General features: G+C 37.2%; 1 protein-coding gene and 1 pseudogene across 16 annotated transcripts in view; one reads left to right on the top strand and one right to left on the bottom strand.

Annotated features, from left to right (window-relative positions):
- NCOA2 (nuclear receptor coactivator 2) overlaps nucleotides 1-20,284 on the bottom strand; it is a 301,642-nt gene that overhangs the window by 147,546 nt on the left and 133,812 nt on the right. The window lies entirely within an intron of this gene.
- On the top strand, nucleotides 16,645-17,113 carry LOC100977225 (transcription factor BTF3-like; annotated as a pseudogene).

Here is a 20,284-nt window from a genome sequence, read left to right on the forward strand (position 1 = left end):
GCTGGTACTGTTATGTCTCCCAATTTACACATGAGGAAACTGTGGCACAGAAAAGTCAAGTAAAGCTAAAGTAAATGGGTTAGGATTGGAATTCATGCAGTCTGGTTCCAGAGTCTGTGCTCTCAATCACAATACAAAAACAGAGGGCACCTGTGCCTACTGTCTCATTGGTTCCTCCAAATCTCATGAGATTGGTTTCATCCTCCCCTTTTAGAGATGAAAAAACAGTGAAGTGAAGTAAATTACTCAAGGTTACAGAGTAGAAAGACTGCAAAACACCAGTTATTTACTGGGCACAAACAATGTGCCAGCCACTCTGATAGGCGTCATCTTCTAATCCTCAACAGCCCTATGACAGAGGTACTAGTTTAGTCCACTTTACAGCTGAAGAAAATAGGGCTCAGAGAGAGGTCTGGTAGTTTAATTGGGGCCAAATTAGTAAGAACAGAAGAAATTTAAACTCACACCAGTTGAGTCCCAAATCCTTGGTTTTTCCCTTCTGATGCTGCTATAAATAAAACTCCATATATCAGTTACAATATATAGGGTTACAAAGATGATTCAGTTCCATTTAAGAAGCTTACAGTATATTGAAGGAGAAAGGTCAGTTATTCAAATCACTATAATTGCCATACATTTATTCATGAACCATTCCTTGGGGTCCTTCCTAAATGTAGGGCACTGTTCTAGGCACTGCATATAGCAGCAAACCAATCAGATAAGTATCTTTGCCCTCCTGACTTAACAATCTAGAGACAGACAATAAACAAGATAAATAAGGAAAAGACATAGTATGTAAGATGATGATAAGCACTAAGGAGAAAGAGCAGCAGGCAGGAGGATTAGAGAAGAGGGCAGGAGGTGGACATCTGAGATGGGGCCGTCGGGGCCTCCCCTGTGCTTTGCTAAACTAAGGCAGCACGCCTCACATCGCTACTGCCAAAACCACCCCCGCCCCTTTCCAAATGCCATAGGGTCACTGGCCCTTGAGAACCACACAGAGACTATAGTTTCCTGCCATTCTCTGAAGTCTTGTACAACCTGGCCTCTATCAGAAAACTTTTTCCCTGTTGTCCCTTGGCTTCAATGACACTGGCAGTATCTTGCTTCTCCCTTCCTACCTCCCTGATCTGTCTTGGATCTGCGTCTCCCTGTCACTGAGCCCCACCTCCGCAACAACAGCAAAAAAAAAAAAAAAAAGAAAAGAAAGATGAGCATGTCTTTTTTCTTTTCTTTTTTCTTTTTTTGAGACTCTGTCTCGCTCTGTCACCCAGGCTGGAGTACAGTGGCACAATTTCAGCTCACTGTAACCTCCGCCTTCTAGGCTCAAGTGACCCTCCCACCTCAGTCTCCCCAGTAGCTGGGATCAGAGGCACACCACCATGCTCGGCTAATTTTTTATATTTTTTGTATAGATAGGATTTCATCATGTTGCCCAGGCTGGTCTTTAACTCATGAGCTCAAGTGATCCGCCAGCCTCGGCCTCCCAAAGTGCTGGGATTACAGGTGTGAACCACCTGTAATGCCCAATGGGCATTTCTTGAATAACATCCTTGCCCTTTCTTCTCACTACAAAGCTGCTCCTTGAAATCTTGTCTGCTGATGCAGTATCAAAGATCATATTCATGTAAATGAGACCCAATTTTCATTTGTAGCTTCAGGATTACCTTAGCTACTACCGTGCCCAACTTTCAAGCTCTCATAAACGTATCTCCCTAAATGTACCCAAAATTGAACTCCTCACCTTTCTGAGGAAGTTTTTCTTTATCTGCTATTTTTTTTCCCCCAGGAGAGGGGAGACAGGAAATCTGTATCTGCTACTTTTCATAAGTCACCAGCAAATATTTTTAACTCCTTTTTTCTCTCAATCTTCAAATCCAATCAATTTCCAAGACCTTTAGATTCTACTTTTGCAGTTTCTCTTCATCACATCCCCTTCTTTCCAATCCCTCTACAATTCCAAGATTTCTTTCTCTTCAGTAACCCCACCACCAATAACTTCTTCTCATGCCAGGTCTCTCCCTTACTCAATCTATCCTATAATTAGCACCAAGTTATTAGGTTACAATTCCCTCATGTGTAACATGGAGATAGAAATTACTGTACAGTACTGATTTGAGGATTAAACATGATTATATTAACCATCTAACATAGTTCTTAACATATAGTAGGAACTCAATAAATGTCACTTCTCTTTTTCTTACTCTCTGTGAAATCAAAACAGTGATCTGGCATTCAGGGGCCTCTGCAATCTACCCAGTTCCCTAGCTCTGTCCATCAAATATTCCCCTAGCTGTATGGTGCACGTTCTAACCAAACTCATACTGTGTGCAGTATTCTTTGACTTGGCCTGGCATTTTTATGCAGACAGATCACTGCTCATGCTTTCCATCCTTACATTTTGAGTGACCTTTCCTTCCATCTTCCACCTAAGTCTTACTGACCCTCAAAGGTTTATTATCTCAATAGCTGCTGCCTCAGAAGGCCTTTCTTAAGTGCTTCATACAAGTGAGACCTTCCCCTCTCTCTCAATCCCCTGAAACCAATGGACTACGCTGACAGAACCTTTTGGTCAGTCTATAAATATGTGCCTGTATCAGGAAATAAGGACAAAAAAGTAGAAAACTATTCATGTTATATCATGGTTATTACTGTCTATGTACTTATTTTGCCCTAAGTATATTATAAACATGAAATAGACCAGCATAGTGATTCTATTACTCATCTTCATATTCCCTACAGGACTTATTATGATACCTTGGTACATAATGTAAACTTAAATTTGATGGTAGTCACAATTATTTTGTTATACTTCAATAACATTTTATTCCAGAGAATCATAAAGGGTTTCATAGAGAAAAATAATTATTACTAAAAGACATGGAAGAGAAATTACTATTATTTGTAAAATGTTAGATGAAGAAATATAGAGCAATTATGTACATAAAACTTTACCATGATTTAAATATATAAAACTAGAAATAGAATTTAGAGTCTTAGACACTTAACCTCAAACTTCAGTTGAAAAAATATTATCAAAGCAATGATTAAATAAAAATAAGAATCACTCAATAAAACCTCAATCCTTATACTAAATGTTATTACAAACTTCTGTGTTTTGTTATTAAGAGAGCTCTCGCACATAAAAGTCTTATGACTGGGAATCACTATACCATATGTAAACAGAAATTAAAATGGCTGAATAAAGAACAAATTCACTGTACTGAGTCCCTGATTCGGTGTTAAACACAAGGGTTATTAGTCAGCAGGATGAGTCAAATACAAAGTGTAAAGAAAATCTGACAACAAGACAACTCCTCTAACTCATCCCTTCCTGGTCAACACCACTACCAGGAAACAAAGTTACAACCATAACCCTCCTTAACAAAGTTAAAGCAAAATCAAATAAAGATCAATTTTCCAGTAGCTTAGATGCTGTCAATGTATGAATATATGCTTAGACAATGGAAGTGAGTTTCTGTGTTTTGCTTTGTTTTTTTGAGACAGGGTCTCGGTCTGTCACCCAGGCTGGAGAACAGTGGTGTTATCACAGCTCACTGCAGCCTTGACCTCCTGGGTTCAAGTGATCTCCCAACCCAGCTAATTTTTAAATTTTTTGTAGAGACAAGGTTTCACCACGTTGCCCAAGCTAATCTCGAACTCCTGGCCTCAAGCAATCCACCCGCCTCAGCCTCCCAAAGTGCTGGGAGGCACCATGGCATGAGGCACCATGTCTGGCTGGAAATGAGTCTTTAACATCTCAAATGTATTATTTCTTGGCCTGAAACTTCCAAATGAATTTTAACTCTAAACCAACAAGGTAGAGTCTAATGAGGATGAAGGGTCTATCTACATGTGGGGCTAAGGTAGGCACATACCTAACCATTTGCTTTAAACATTATAATGAACAAATGAACTGTTCAACTTCTAGTGTTAACTATCACAAGCACAATTATACAGTCAATTTAAAATTACTGAATAGTACACTAACATCCATGTTCTACTCTTAAAGATACTAAGGCTGTCAATTTGTTTTCCTTAAAAGCAGGAACAGTAACACTTATTTTAAAGGGAATCTATTCCTTAAAAAATGTACTGTCTGAACAGACACTTCTCAAAAGAAGACATTTATGCAGCCAAAAAACACATGAAAAAATGCTCACCATCACTGGCCATCAGAGAAATGCAAATCAAAACCACAATGAGATACCATCTCACACCAGTTAGAATGGCAATCATTAAAAAGTCAGGAAACAACAGGTGCTGGAGAGGATGTGGAGAAATAGGAACACTTTTACACTGTTGGTGGGACTGTAAACTAGTTCAACCATTGTGGAAGTCAGTGTGGCGATTCCTCAGGGATCTAGAACAGGAAATACCATTTGACCCAGCCATCCCATTACTGGGTATATACCCAAAGGATTATAAATCATGCTGCTATAAAGACACATGCACACATATGTTTATTGCGGCACTATTCTCAATAGCAAAGACTTGGAACCAACCCAAATGTCCAACAATGATAGATTGGATTAAGAAAATGTGGCACATATACACCATGGAATACTATGCAGCCATAAAAATGATGAGTTCATGTCCTTTGTAGGGACATGGATGAAATTGGAAATCATCATTCGCAGTAAACTATCGCAGGAACAAAAGGCCAAACACCGCATATTCTCACTCACAGGTGGGAACTGAACAATGAGAACACATGGACACAGGAAGGGGAACATCACACTCTGTGGGGTGGGGGGAGGTGGGAGGGATAGCATTAGGAGATATACCTAATGCTAAATGACGAGTTAATGGGTGCAGCACACCAACATGGCACATGTATACATATGTAAGTAACCTGCACATTGCGCACATGTACCTAAAACTTAAAGTATAATAACAATAATAATAAATGGACTGTCAAGTAAAAGTTTCTAGCTAAAAAATGATTAACAACTAAAACATTTACAAAACGCTTACCAAAAAAGGGAATAATCACAATAATTACTGAAACATAAACTAGTGAGTGAACAAAGCAGACATTTTACTGGGAAATGCCACACCACCCGAGCCCCTATTATAGGTGATAGTAAAGATAAAACAGCGTATTACATAAAAGGTGACTCTTCAAAGCTAACCCTCTCCCTTGCTTATATGACGATATGCTTTTATAGAAAAAAATTTTAAAAAGTACAAAATGGTAGGCATGCTCCAGATGAGGGGGAAAAAGTGGATACAGCAAACAGTGAATATGATGGCCAACCACTGCAGATAAATCTAAGTCTTCATTTAGGAAAACATGTAAAATAAGTTAAAAATTTAAAACTTCAGTATATATAGAAGATATTATAAAATAATTATAATACCAAAAATTAGCAAGCACCTCACACTCTAATACCATCTCAATATCAAAGCTTCAAATTAATTTTGAGACCAGCGAATATTTATTGAGTGCTTATTAAGTGCTAAGCCTAATGGTAAACACTTTATATACATCTCCTTTAACAACATCCCTATGAAGCAGATATTTATAGTATCCCCCATTTTATAGTAACTGTCAGAGCTTGATTTCAAACCCAGAGTCTCACTTGGTTCTTTTAACTGTTATCATATTTACTGTACTAACTTTCATATAATTTTAATGATTAAGCACATGCACAGGATAATCAACATGTCCAGTCCTCTGGTCCTACAAGAGTTACCATATGGATTTTTAAAACTTACACACCTTAAAGTACCTTTACAAAGAGGAGAGAAGATGGGAAAGTTGAATCAGGGTTACTCTTAATTGCAGTTCCTTGAATCATAGCCCAAATACGAGCTTGGCTGGTACTGCTGCGGGAAAGATTCAAAGGCAAAATCAAGCACCCATGCTGCCAGGCAAGGCCAGGTCTCTCAACAAGTGGAATACCAACTTTTAAACAGGTTGGACATTTAATAGAGGAAGGAAAATGGGGCCAGTGGACACAAATGCTAAAAAAACAGTGGCAGTCAATGTGGGAGGAGGCAAGAAGGCCTGAGAAGGCTGCTATAATTTCAGCCTTGATGCAATAGAGATTGTATTTCTTTTATCTTTAGGGAAGTGAAGTACAGTAGTCCCCCTCATCCTCGAGTGGATGCCTGAAACCACAGATACTACTGAACTGTATATACACCGGTTTTTCCTATGCACAGATACCTATAAAGTTTAACTTATAAATTAGACACAGTAAGAGATTAACAACAATAGTTAATAATAAAATAGAATTATAACAATATACTGTTTACAATTTCAGATAGAAAATTCATTATTACTATAGATTTTGGCAACCTCAGCCTATGATTGTTTTTGTCAATAACTTTCACTTTTTCACTTAAAGGAAGCACTTTACGGCTTCTCTTCAGAGTATCCGAATTGCCAGCATCAATACTCTTGTGCCTTGGGGCCATTATTAAGTCAAATAAGGGTCACTGGAACACTAGCACTGCGATACCTAGACAGTGGACCTGATAACCAAGCCGGCTACTAGGTGACTGATGGGTGGGTGGCACATAGAGTGTGGAGATGAGGGACAAAGGGAGGATTCCCCTCCTGGGCAGGACAGAACAGGATGGCAGGAAATTTCATCACAATGCCCAGAACCGTATGCAATTTAAAACTCATGGATTATTTCTGGAATATTCCATGCAATAAATTTGGGCCACAGTTGACCGCAGATAACTGAAACCATGTATAAGGGTGCACAACTGTAGTGACCAAACAGATTACTCCGTTTCATGTAAGTGGTATGATCCTTTTCCAAAAAAAGTCATCTTTTTCACCAAAGTTGATCTGATATAGAGTTCTATCATACTAACAGAGCTAGTTAACCAAGGGTTAAAAATTCCACCTGAAGTATTTGGAATACACATCAATATCTGTAAGTCAATATAAAAAACATCACCGGGAGGCTGAGGCAGGAGAATGGCGTGAACCCGGGAGGCGGAGCTTGCAGTGAGCCGAGATCGCGCCACTGCACTCCAGCCTGGGCGGCAGAGTGAGACGCCATCTCAAAAAAAAAAACAAACAAAATCACCCTACAGCTAAATGGGCAAAATATATTAACAGGCAATTCAGAAGAAGGAATCAGAATGGCCACTGTGCACTGTGTAATCTCAACAGTAATCAGAAAACGCATAATGAAACTGAAGAGTGAAATACCATTTCATACCCCTCATGTTATTAAAAATTAAGTCTTAAAAAAAACAGTGGGCCAGGCGTGGTGGCTCATGCCTATAATCCCAGCACTTTGGGAAGCCAAGGCGGGCATATCACTTGAGATTGGGAGTTTGAGACCAGCCCGACCAACATGGAGAAATCTCTTCTCTACTAAAAATACAAAATTAGCCAGACGTGGTGGCTTCTGCCTGTAATCCCAGCTACTTGGGAGGCTGAGGCAGGAGAATCACTTGAACCCGGGAGGCAGAGGATGCGGTGAGCCGAGATCACGCCATTGCACTCCATCCAGCCTGGGCAACAAGAGTGAAACTCTGTCTCAAAAAAAAAAAAGGGGGATTGGCTGAGTGCAGTGGCTCATGCTTCTAACCCCACCACTTTGGGAGGCTGAGGCAGAAGGATCGCCTGAGGCCAAGAGTTTCAGACCAGTCTGGGCAATATAATAAAATAATTAGCTGAACATGGTAGTACACACCTGTAGAATCAGCTCCTTGGGAGGCTGAGGTGGGTGGATCCCCTCATCCCAGGAGTTAGAGGCTGCAGAGAGGTGTGATAGTGCCACTGCATTCCAGCCTGGGCAACAGAATGAGACTCCATCTCTTAACAACAACAACAACAACAACAAAGTCTTATACCAAATGTCAACCTATATACTTCAGGCTCCAATGTAAATTGGAATAAACTGAAAATATTTAATGAAGCTAAAAATCACATACAACCCAGTCTAGGGATATTACCCTCATAGGTAATACTCTAAAGAAACTGTCATATCTACGTAAGGTATCATGAACAAAAATGTTCACTGCCGGAATACTTGAAATTGGAAAAAATTAGAAACAACCTAAATGCAGATCAAGAGAAAAACTGATAAATTGTATATGTTCACAAAATGGAATACTGCACAACATTTGACTGACTTGCAACTACATAGATATTATCACCAAAAAAACCCCATAATGTTATAGGAAAAAAAGAAGTTGCAGAATAATATGAATAGTATACTATTTAACTGAGCTTTAAAACCTAAAAAAATACTAAATATTATAAACAAATACACAAAGAGTAAACTTTTTTTTAAATGGGTATAATACACAATAAATTCTGGATAGCACTTACCTCTAAGAAGAGAATGATATAAATAATCCAAAAAGGGCTTAAAATTACATGTATGGACTCAACGTCTATGGGGCACAATATTCATAAATTGAAGTCCTGACCCCTAATGTGATAGTATTTGGAGGTGAGGTCTTTAGGGAGTAATTATGTTTAGAGGAGGTCATGAGAATGGGATCCTTATGATGGAATTAGTGTCCATGTAAGAGACCAGAGACTTCCCCTTCTCTCTTTCTTTCTCTCCCTGCCATGTGAGGATGCAGCAAGAAGGCCACCACGTGTAAGACAGGAAGAGAGCTCTCACTGGGATCCATGCTGGCACCATGATCTTAGACTCCCTGCCTCCGGAACTGTGAGAAATGAATGTCTGTTGTTTCAGTCACCTAGTCTATGGTATTTTGTTATGACAGCACGAGCTGAAACAGTTAAGTGTTATATTTTTCAACTAGTAAAAAATAACAAAAAACTAAAATCCAGATTAAGTGAATGACATAGCATGGCAGTTCTCAATTAGAACACACTAATAAGACACTAGTTCTCAGAGAACAACTTTAAGACTATTATCCTATATATAATTCTATTTTTTAAAAAAATACTGACTTCCTCTTCTTCAAAACAATCAGTAATCAGGTTCTGACAAATCTTTTTGATGTCAGAGACACTCAGTCCATTTGGAATGCCATCCCTACTGTTCTGAACCAACGCATAGCCTCTCTCACTAGTCTTTTCACCTCTGATCTATTTTCTCTCCAATTTCCAAATTCACCCTGTGTACCAAGAGCAAACCAGAAACTTCAGTTTTTTTTTGTTGTTGTTGTTTTGTTTGTTTTTTTAAAGAGACAGAGTCGGCTGGGCGTGGTGGCTCACGCCTGTAATCCCAGCACTTTGGGAGGCTGAGGGATCACGAGATCAAGAATTTGAGACCAGCCTGGCCAATATGGTGTAACCCCATCTCTAATACAAAAATCTCTAAAAATACAAAAATTAGCTGGGCGTGGTGGCGCATGCCTGTAGGCCTAGCTGCTCAGGAGGCTGAGGCAGGAGAATTGCTTGAACCCAGGAGGCAGAGGTTGCAGTGAGCCGAAATCGCGCTACTGCACTCCAGCCTGGGTGACAGAGTGAGACTCCGTCTCAAAAACAAAAACAAACAAACAAAAAGAGATGGAGTCTTGTTCTGTCACCCAGGTGGGAGTACAGTGGCACGATCACAGTTTATTGCAGCCTCAAACTCCTGGGCTCAAGTGATCCTCCTACCTTAGCCACCTGAGTAGGTGGGACTACAGGTGAAGGCCACCATGCCCAGCTTCAAGGGCAAATCAATCTACATAAAATGTTACTTTGGTAATGTCACTTGTTAGATCCTGGAATTTAACTCTTTGACAGCAGCCATTGCTGAACAATACAATGAAAACTCCTTAATCTAGCATGTAAAGGTCTTTAAGCCTGGCTCAAAGCGGTTATTTCTATCTGTACCTTCCATTACTCTATATAAATGGCTCCCTCTAGCCAAACTGCTCTATTCAAAGCCCTGCATGGGCTTTGCTCATTCTCACCTCTTCTTTGGTCATCCTGTGTCTCCTGTTTGGAATGCCATCCTCTCTAACACCACCTTTCTCACAGTATCTAAATTCTAGTTGTCTTCTAAGACCTTGCCACACAAGTCTTATCTAATCCATAAATGCCTCCCTAACCAATACACTCTAATTTAGACTCATTCATTCAATCAATCAATATTTATTGGATGCCTAGCATGTGACAGGAGACACAGTTCTAGGGGCACTCACAGAATGCCTATATATATACTACGCATGAATTAAATACTGTTTTGCTCTTTTTGTTAATGTATATGTCAACCTCAACTACATTATGTGCTTCTTAAAGACAAGGAGTTCATTTATTCCACAGGGCAATAACGTAGTACTTTGTGTTTAGGGTTCAACATTCTCTGGCTAAATGAATTTTGAAATAAGTTATAATCTTCTAATTTTTTGACCCAAAATAATCAATGCCTATCCTTGGAACTTTGAACAATTACAGCATTTTCTTGTGATGTATATATACATCTATACAAGAACAATGGACTTGGAGTCAGAAGGTCTGTGTGAAACTTGGGCTCCACTGTGCACCACCTCTGGCCATATTACTTTCTCTGTACATTAATCTCCATAAAATGAGAATATTTACACCTACCTGTGAAGATGTTCATGACTGCTATGAGGCATAAGTAAATTAGAAAAAGACGTATTTTATTGTGCTAGAAGCATGCCTCACACTCATTCATGAATCCAACAAACTTTTACTAGGTTATTTTCAACAGATGCCAATATCCTCATTTCCCACCAGAAGAGCTAATAAAGATCTGTTTCCTTTCTGTTTTGTTTTTTTTTTTCCTTTGAGATAGGGCCTCGCTCTGTCACCCAGGCGGAGTGCAGTGACAATCACAGCTCACTGCAGGCCTCAATCTCCCAGACTCGGGTGATCCTCCTGCCTCAGCCTCCCAAGAAGCTGGGACTACTGGCATACGTCACCATGCCCGGCTAATTTTTTATTTTTTATTTTTTTGTAGAGATGGGGTTTCGCCATGTTACCCAGGTTGGAAGATCCATTTCCTTTCTGCTAGGTGATGGAAATGCTGTCTTTGACTAGTAAGTGAAAGAAAGGAATACCTAAAGAAATATTCAAATATTCAATTAAAATATTTGAATTACATATTAAATAATCTCAAGGCCATAAAATTCTATTTTTAAAATGTCTTTATTCTATTTATCACATAAGGCACAAACGTTAGGTATTTATAACCTTGCTAAAAGCACCAATGAAAATGGGATTTGGAAAAGAATAGAGAAATTAACAAAATTGCTAATTATAATAAATATGATCAAGAAAACTTTGAATTCCTCTTTCATAAAATCGTTTTTCATATTTGACTTCCTATTTGAAGCAGGATATGTGGGAATTCATTATTGATCAACTAGCTAGCCTACCTGGTTTTTCAGAAGAATTATCAACCTCTGTTAGGAATCCCTGCTGCTCCTGCTGGATGCAGTTGCCCACAAGAGAAGCAGCTGCTTTTAAAATCAACTTTAGATTGACTACAATTTGGAGCCTACCCTTGGGACCTTCATTTAGAGCTCATATTTTAAACCACAATTTGGTCTCTATCCTCATTGTCTTTATATACAAGGCTCACCTCTCTTAATCCACAGTGGCTCGAAATCTCTCATTATCTCTCTGTTTCAGCTACTTGAGAAGTCCACTGCCCATCTTTGACATCCACCCCAGAAAGATAATTTCAAGTAGACCATCTAGCCTACATTATAGGGCTCCTCATGTACCCTCTAAATTTAATGATACTCAATCTAGCCATTTTTACATGACATGGCAACAAACAGAAATTTGAACATTTACCATTCAGTTTACAGGCAAAATCTTACATTAGGTACAGTTTGACTATTTTTATTTGACTATTTTTCCCTTTATTTTTCTTTCTAAGTCACCTTTTCTATACCATAACATAAAATTTAGGTAATTACTATATAATGCTTAAGATTATAGGCTCTTGTGTGACACTAGTTCAAATCTGGGCTGCACTGGTTATTAGCTATGTTAACTTAAAAAAATCACTAATATTTTTAGGCCCCAAGAGCAAAAACCATCACTACTGCTTCACGGGTTTTTATTAATATTAAATGAGTTAGTACAAGTAAAACAGAAAAGCACCTAACATGAATTCTGTACAAATCCTGCATTTTTAACATGGAGTAACAGTAACACTAGTTACTGGAGTAATAAGCTATAAATATACTTTCAATGCTTAATAAGACTGAGCAAGTATCATTTTGGTTAGTAGGCTCTTTTGAGCTTGAAAAATTGTAAACACAACTTTCCCAGTTGTCTCCGCAGCTAGTCTGTAAAGATAAATATTTATAGATTTTTCTCCCTCAAATTTATTATTTTAATACAGAAAGTGGTTACTAGAAAAAGCGTGGAAAGTAAGGAAAAGTGAAGGGGGGGAGGACATGCATATTTCCACTATATACACTATGTGATATATTTACTTCCAAGAATTTTATATCAAAAATGTAATTTTTTAAAATCAGTTATATAAAATTAAATCCTACCATTTCTACCTACCAGTACCATGGAAGTATTTTTCCTTGTTGGTTCAGCCTTTGACAATATAATTTTTAATAGCAGCATAATATTTCAAGTTGAATTCACATATTCTAAAGCAAACGTGGGCAGGACCTTCTTGTGACAACTGCAAGCATACTTGCCATAAAAGAATAGTGATGGGGGGCCTAGGTGCAGTGGCTCACACCTATAATCCCACTGCTTTGGGAGGCTAAGAGTTCAGGAGTTCAAATCTGGGATAAGGACCAGGAGTTCAAGACCAGCCTGGGCAACACGGTGAGACTCTATCTCTAAAAAAAATTTAATTTAAATTAAAAAAAGAAAAAAGAATGTCAGTCGGGATCCACAGTCATGGGAGTGCAAACTTTTTTCTACAGCACACACACTGGCATCTTTCTAGTGCTTAGTATAGTCAAAACAATGATGGTAGCACTAAGCTAATAAATACAGGAAGAAAAAATATGGAACAAAGTTGTGGCTTCAACTTAAATGTTAATTTTCATTAAGGAGCACTTCCAATTTTTCACTAAGACAAACTAACAACTTCAATCAATATACAAAATACACATGTTTGCATTCCGACTTAAGGCAGGTCAACCTAAATTCATCCACAGTAAGAAAAATTCATAGATGTGTCTATGCTGAAACTTAAATTTTCCATCTGGTAGCTTAAGGATACTTTAGGTTATCAGAGATTTTAAAAATACATATAACACACATTTACTGAAACCTAATTATGAATTTTGCCAGATTCAACACATACTACTTTAATTGACTAACAGCAACCAGTAAAAATGTTTCATTTATTTAAAAAATTACCAGCTTGGGCATCATAGACCTCAACTGTTAAAAATTAGCCAGGCTCATTTTTAAATTTTATCCTGGCGCATGCCTGTAGTCCCAGCTACTGGGGAGGCTGCGGTGGGAGAATCACTTGAGCCAGGGAGGTCGAGGCTGCAGTGAGCAGTGATCTCACCACTGCACTCCAGCCTGGGTGACACAGTGAGACCTTGTCTCAAAAAACAGGAAGAAAAAAAAAAAGAAGAAAAAAGAAAAGAGAACATTAGGAAAGCAGCATGATTTGATGAAAAGAGTCACTGAACTTGGAAGGCAAAAACTTGGATTCATGTCCCAGCATGGCCCTCAACTATGCAACAGCCGAAAAATTGTTTACTAACTCTAGGTCCTAACTTTAAAGTGTAGTCCTTCAATGATGTGATTCCTACTGTCTCTTCCAGCTCTAAAGTAAAGATGCTAAGAAATAAAGATGATAATGCTACCATTATCTGGCATGCAACTGACGGCCACGGGACAGGCGACTTATTGATGTACATCAAATCCTAAACCTGTAATTTTGTTCAGCAGTGTCCCAGACAGTGTGTGCTGTAGTCGGGGTGGCTGGCGGGGGTGGGGGGATAGCAGGTAGGCACAGTGGCCACTATAATCCCATTATTTGTTATATAAATGTATTGTTTTCTTTAAAAGTAAAAAACCATAAAAAAATTCTGCTTTAGTCTTTTCTGCTACCTTGGTTCCCTATCCCTTTAACAATAACAACAACCAGATTGAAATTAAATATCTGAGTTGCTCTCATTAAAGAAACTTCCATTTACTTTCCTGGTACACAAGGAAAACGATTTTGAAATCTGCCTAATCAACAGACATTAATATTGTCTGTTGAAATAAATACGTTTGCATAGTTATTTTAAAAACACCATATAAAATCATGCTTAAATTCATTTATTCTGAACACATACCTATGAGCAATTAGTCTAAATATAAAGAAAAAGATGATGAATTATATGAATTTTCAAAGCACATTAAATTAGCATTGAAATTCTATGAACATACTTTAGAATGCTAACTTTGTTAATTTTTTGTTTGTTTGTAATATGCAATAGAGGGGAAGATATATGTTGAAAATACATCTTGGCTCATTAAAAACGCAACACAGGCATATGCTCTTTTCAAACATCTTTTTAAACCAAGAAGGAGATCTTTGTTTGCCATCTTTCAAATAAACATTCATTTCTGGTCCTGATTCTAAGCAAGATACAGTATAGTAAATGACAGATTTGCTATGTCTTTGAGTTAACAAAAAATAAAAAACAAGGAAAGCACCAGAGTACTGTGGAACACACTGAGCTTATTAGTATTAATTTTTACATATTTCAACTGACTAAATGTAGCTATAAAGGGTACCCTGACTGTAAATTTAAACTGCTATGCTTATGTGAAGACTGTGTAATAAGCAGTCATTATGCTCTTTTGTAATCTCTAATGGGAAAACTAAGAAGTTCTTCCTCCTTTAAAATTAAATGCTTTAATAAAGTAAGATTTTTAGGGGAAAAAACACTCAACTTTTTAAGTTGTAAATTACTGAAAGTTGCTCTCACTAGACTTGACTATTTAGAAACTACAGTGATTAAATGCTTTCCAGAGCTTACATGTTAGTGCTTTCAACATCAAATGTACAATGAGAAACATGTCAGCACTCTGCTCTGCGAAGCTTTGGCCTTCAGTCAGCAACAGTACAGGATGGCCAGGTCCTGCACGACTGAGATAGACAGAAACGCCTTAGCAAACCAGAGCCACCAGATCCATCATTTGCTTCTGACAGCTTGTGCCTACATACTTGCCCTCAACCCACATGTTTGCAAACACAACCTTCTACACATTAAACTAACAGGCTATTCCTTTGCTCCTGAATCACACAGGCTGCCTAATGAAGTTCCTAGCTAAATCTCTCCACTGAAATTACTTTCCATAAGAAAAACTGTACAGATATCCCAGTAAATTGAATAAAGAGATTGAAAAATTGTAGGAATTCTTCACACGTGTAATTACCAAAGTAAAAGAAATAGTTTAAAGTACGTATTTATTGTTGACTGATTTCCAACTTACGGAAATGTACATACAAACACTTGAAAAATAAAGCTTCAAAAGTACACACTTTTTTTGGATTTTGGAATGTGTTCAAACTTGGCAGAAACTGTGGGATCCTTGAAACATCAAGGTTTTTCACTTTTTCTCCTTTTTTTAAACTGCCTGTAAACTTTCATCACCAGTATTCTGCTACAGGTATAGACATGGCTAAAATGCATTGATTCATCCTAGAAGGAGGGATGTTTACAGAAATTAAGCCAGATTCACTCAAAGCAAAGCACAGGCTTCAACATGAAACCCCTACCCCCACCTAAAAAACCTTCTCAGCAGTAACTATCTAACTTATCTACATGTCTCCTCTACTCTTCCCTTAATTCTTCTGTGTCATGTTTCTGGTTATACTATCATGTGCTTCCAACTTTTTTTCCTTTGGTAAGAGTAATTTTAAGAGGCTAATTTTTTTTTTCTTACCCCACAGCAGTCTCTTAACTGATGGGTCTGAAATTCCTTTGCTCCACCTCCTAACATCTGTCACAAAAGTCAGATTGTAAGTCAACCCAAAGGGGAGCAAGGAGTGTGCACGTAAGAGGGAACACCAGAAAAATGAAACACTAGTGGTTAGGGCATCACTAGAAACCAGAATATAGCTTCTATTCTTTATTTGATACAATTGTACAAAAGGACACCATGTTAGATATAACATTAGGCTGAATGTTAATTTCCTAAATAAAAATTCTCTTTAAAGATGTAAAATAATAATCCCTTTATTATTCAATATGTAGAGATTCAGTAAACACTTATAAAGTAATAATTTAATATTTACAGTGAAGAAAACTAACTTTCATCTTCATTTTTAAAGTAATCTCTAATACCATCAGAAATATTAACAGTGAAATACATTAATTACAAGCCAAATTATACAATGTATGTAGCTACTTAGGTATTTTACTAAGAAAATAACTTTATCTTTGATATTTTCTATTTTAAAAACTTATCTGTGAATTGATTTAATGATTGTGTATATAAATCTGCCAAAATTATTTCAATGGATGAAACAATGAATCAGTACCTATTTATATGCTGCCAAGGCACACCTATAATTTTTTAAATGATGATAAGAGTAGCCTAAAGCAGTGAGCAGACATCTCAGAAATTTCAGTGTAAGTGGTTTTAACTTGCAACATGATGCCAAAAAACTTAGAACAGGGAGCTGCCATCTTGCATCCCCGTGTGTGTGCACCTAATCTCAGCTGGTTCCCCCGAGACCCCCTGAGCACCAACCCTAGTCCCCCGCGCAGCCCCTTATCGGCTGCGACAAGATGAAAGAAACAATCACGAACCAGGAAAAACTCGCCAAACTGCAGGCAAAAGTGCCCATTGGTGGAACTGCTCACAGAAAGAAGGTGGTTCACAGAACAGCCACAGCAAATGATAAAAAACGTCAGTTCTCCTTAAAGAAGTGAGAAATCTCTGGCATTGAAGAGGTGAATATGTTTACAAACCAAGCAACAGTGATCCACTTTAACAACCCTAAAGCTCAGACATCTCTGGCAGTGAACACTTTCACCATTACAGGCTATACTGAGACAAAGCAGCTGACAGAAATGCTACCCAGAATCTTAAACCAGCTTGGTGCAGGCAGTCTGACTAGTTTAAGGACTGGCTGAAGCACTGTCCAAACAATCTGTGGGTGGAAAAGCACCACTTACTACTGGAGAGAATGATGATGATGAAGTTCCAGATCTTGTGGAGAATTTGGATGAGGCTTCCAAGAATGAGGCAAACTGAAGTGAGTCAACTTCAGTGAGTCAACTTCTGAAGACAAAACTTGAAGAAGTTACTGGGAGCTGCTATTTTATATTATGACTGCTTTTTAAGAAATTTTTGTTTATGGGTCTGATAAAATCTAGATCTCTAATATTTTTAAGCTCAAGTCCCTTGGACACTACAGCTCTTCTCAGTTTTTGCTTATACGCAATTCATTCTTTGCAGCTAATTAAGCCGAAGAAGTCTGTGAATAGTTTGAAACAAAGGTTAATGAAGTTCTTTGCCTAGTATACAGTTTTATTCTTTATTTCATTGACACCGATCTGTACACAGTAAATCACAGTGTAGTGTAACACAGGTGGTATAAAGTTCTCATGTTTGAAAAAAAAAAAACCTTACATCAGGGACACATTTAACTAAAGCAACAACAAAAACTTGTTTTTTGGTTAAAAGTGCTTGGTGGTTCTCTAATACATATGAGCACCTGAAAAATAATTCAGATCCATATCTACTCCATTAGGATACTGAAGTTTCCAAAGCCTACAGAGCTTCAGCTAATTGTAATTGCTGTGAAGGGCGAGAACCTACCGTGTGCTCAATCTTGCCATCTGTAGGTGCTTTACACAACTCCAGGGCTTTTTAAGTAGGGTCAAAAATTTACAGTTTTTTTTTAAACTAATTACCAATCACAAAATTCTTTTGCTTTATGTCATCCTTGAAAAATTCTCTGTATAATTTTGGTAATATCCCATCATAAATTTGCTCAACATTAGCTCTATCCACAAATCTGTTTTACATTCATATTACAAATACAGTCTTTAATGATCAAGCAAATATTTATTCTCATATTTAGCAAAATGATTTTCTTCCAAAATAACTCCGAAAGATACTGCTTATAGAACACAGCAATTATTCTAAGACTCCTTTACAAAATCACTGGTGGCCTGCAACGCAACAATCCCATAAAATATGAACTGAAAAGTATTCATAACCAGGACCTCAATCTCATCGCTACTCGTGAACTCTGTTACCAGTGAAGATGCTCGCTCACTCCACTGTCTCACCTCTTAGTGTCCACAACAGAAACACTGAGGCATCATCTCCCGTAATTAAGATTTCGGCTAGAGAACTGGCACAGTAAGTTATACCATTTCCAGACCTAACAGATTTACACTACAATTAAATATATTAAAATTTCTGCACATAAAAAACTCATATATACCTAATCAAAAGGCATCTTTACCCAGCCAGTAGGTTCATCTGTAGTTCTGATTATTTTAAATGAGCAGATATTCCAAAAATCAAAATAAGTACAAATATGCCATCTTCTAAAATTCTCTAATTCTCAAGTTTTATTTCTCTCATTTAGAGTTATCAAACTTTACTTGCAAAACTGTATTCTTAATTAACCACAGGAAATTTCCAGTAAACTGAAATCATCACCATAAATTCAGTAGGTATAATGAGAAATCATCTAAGAGTAGAATATAGTCCTTAAAAAGAAATAAGTACTTATATATAGTTGTTCAGCTTATTAAAGAATTGTATTCTTAAAAATACTATATAAATCATGTAAATTTGAATTTTATTTTCAATATGTGAAAGAAATTTAATATTTAAAAGGAAACCTGCTGAGTTCTTTTTTAAAACTGAATAATCTTTAGCAATACAAATGATCAACTCCTACTTAAATTATTTTATATGTAGGAATCTGATACATTAAAACAGGTTGTCTATGTAGTATTACTCTAATTAAAAAAACAAACAGCTAACCAAAGAAGAACAAGCTTAGCGGAGAAAATATGAAAAAAATTTTGAATTAATGTTTCTAATTAGCAAGGGCTTTCACAAAGACATAAAAGCAAATTTTGCTTTCCTGATTAATTAGAACACCAACACAAAGAACTAGACTCTAATTGGCAGTTCTTCTAGAGAACTAGGATGGAACAGATGCAACCAACAGTAGAATATGTGTTAATTTTTAAAAGTGCACTGAAAATCTTGTGTCATAGATATATAGATAGACGATGGTTCTTATGCTTAAACACTTTCAACAACTATAAAGGCTATGTAGCTGGTAGTATAGCAGAAATAGTTTGGCCAAAAAATACTAAACTTTGCAAAGTTTTTGTCCACTTAGCTGTAAGGTAAAATATTGACTGAGATGACCTTTGAAAACATCTAGAATTGTTCCTCTTTCTATGAATGATTCCCTAATTATCAGAGACATATTTCAATATTTGCTGTTAATTTTAATGGAAGAATTTCACAATACACTCAAAGAATACCAATTTCTTCCTCCAAGATAAAAGGAGGCACAGATCATTAATGTAAAATGAATATGCCTAAATTAAATGAAAAGAGAAAAAGAAATTAAGGAAGAAATTTGGGACAGGACCCATAACAGCACTGCAATTAAAAAGATAAGGAAAGGAAATTCTCAGGAAAGACAAATAAATCCTCCAGATTCCAAGATGAGAAACTTGCTCTTTGGGGGAAAAAAAAGATTAACATTAAAGAATAGCAAATTGAGGCGATTTAAGAAGTAAATTCAAAATATGGCAGCAAAAACTTCTGAATGCCAAATTTTAAGTATACTGATATAGTTTGGTTGTGCCCCCACCCAAATCTCATCATGAATTGTAGTTCCCATAATCCCCAGGTGTCTAGGAGGGTCCCTGTGGGAGGTAATTGAATTGGGAGGTGGTTTCCCCCATCCTATTTTTGTGATAGTAAGTTATCACTGAGATCTGATGGTTTTATAAGGGGCTTCTCCCTTCATTCAGTTCTCATTCTTCTCTCGCCTGCTGCCTTGTGAAGGAAGACATATTTTCTTCCCCTTCTGCCATGACTGTCAAGTTTCCTGAGGCCTTCCTAACCATGTGAAACTGTGAGTCAATTAAACCTCTTTCCTTTATAAATTACCCAGTCTCGGGTATTTCTTCATAGCAGCGTGAGGACTAATATATACACCCGTTAGTCTCAAAACAATTCTCTCAAATTCTGATATACAGACCTTTAAAAAACAGACATCATCTACATGGCATTCTAAATTTTCTGATATTTTCATTCTTTACTAGCCACACTTTCATTCTGCTGTCTCATTGTCTAAGTAAAATAATTTCAGAATGAATAACATAATAAAATGTAAGTATACTAAAGCACAAATACTTTCTCTTAAAAAACAATTTC

The sequence above is a fragment of the Pan paniscus genome, chromosome 7 (genome assembly GCF_029289425.2).
Source record: "Pan paniscus chromosome 7, NHGRI_mPanPan1-v2.0_pri, whole genome shotgun sequence".
NCBI lineage: Eukaryota > Metazoa > Chordata > Mammalia > Primates > Hominidae > Pan > Pan paniscus.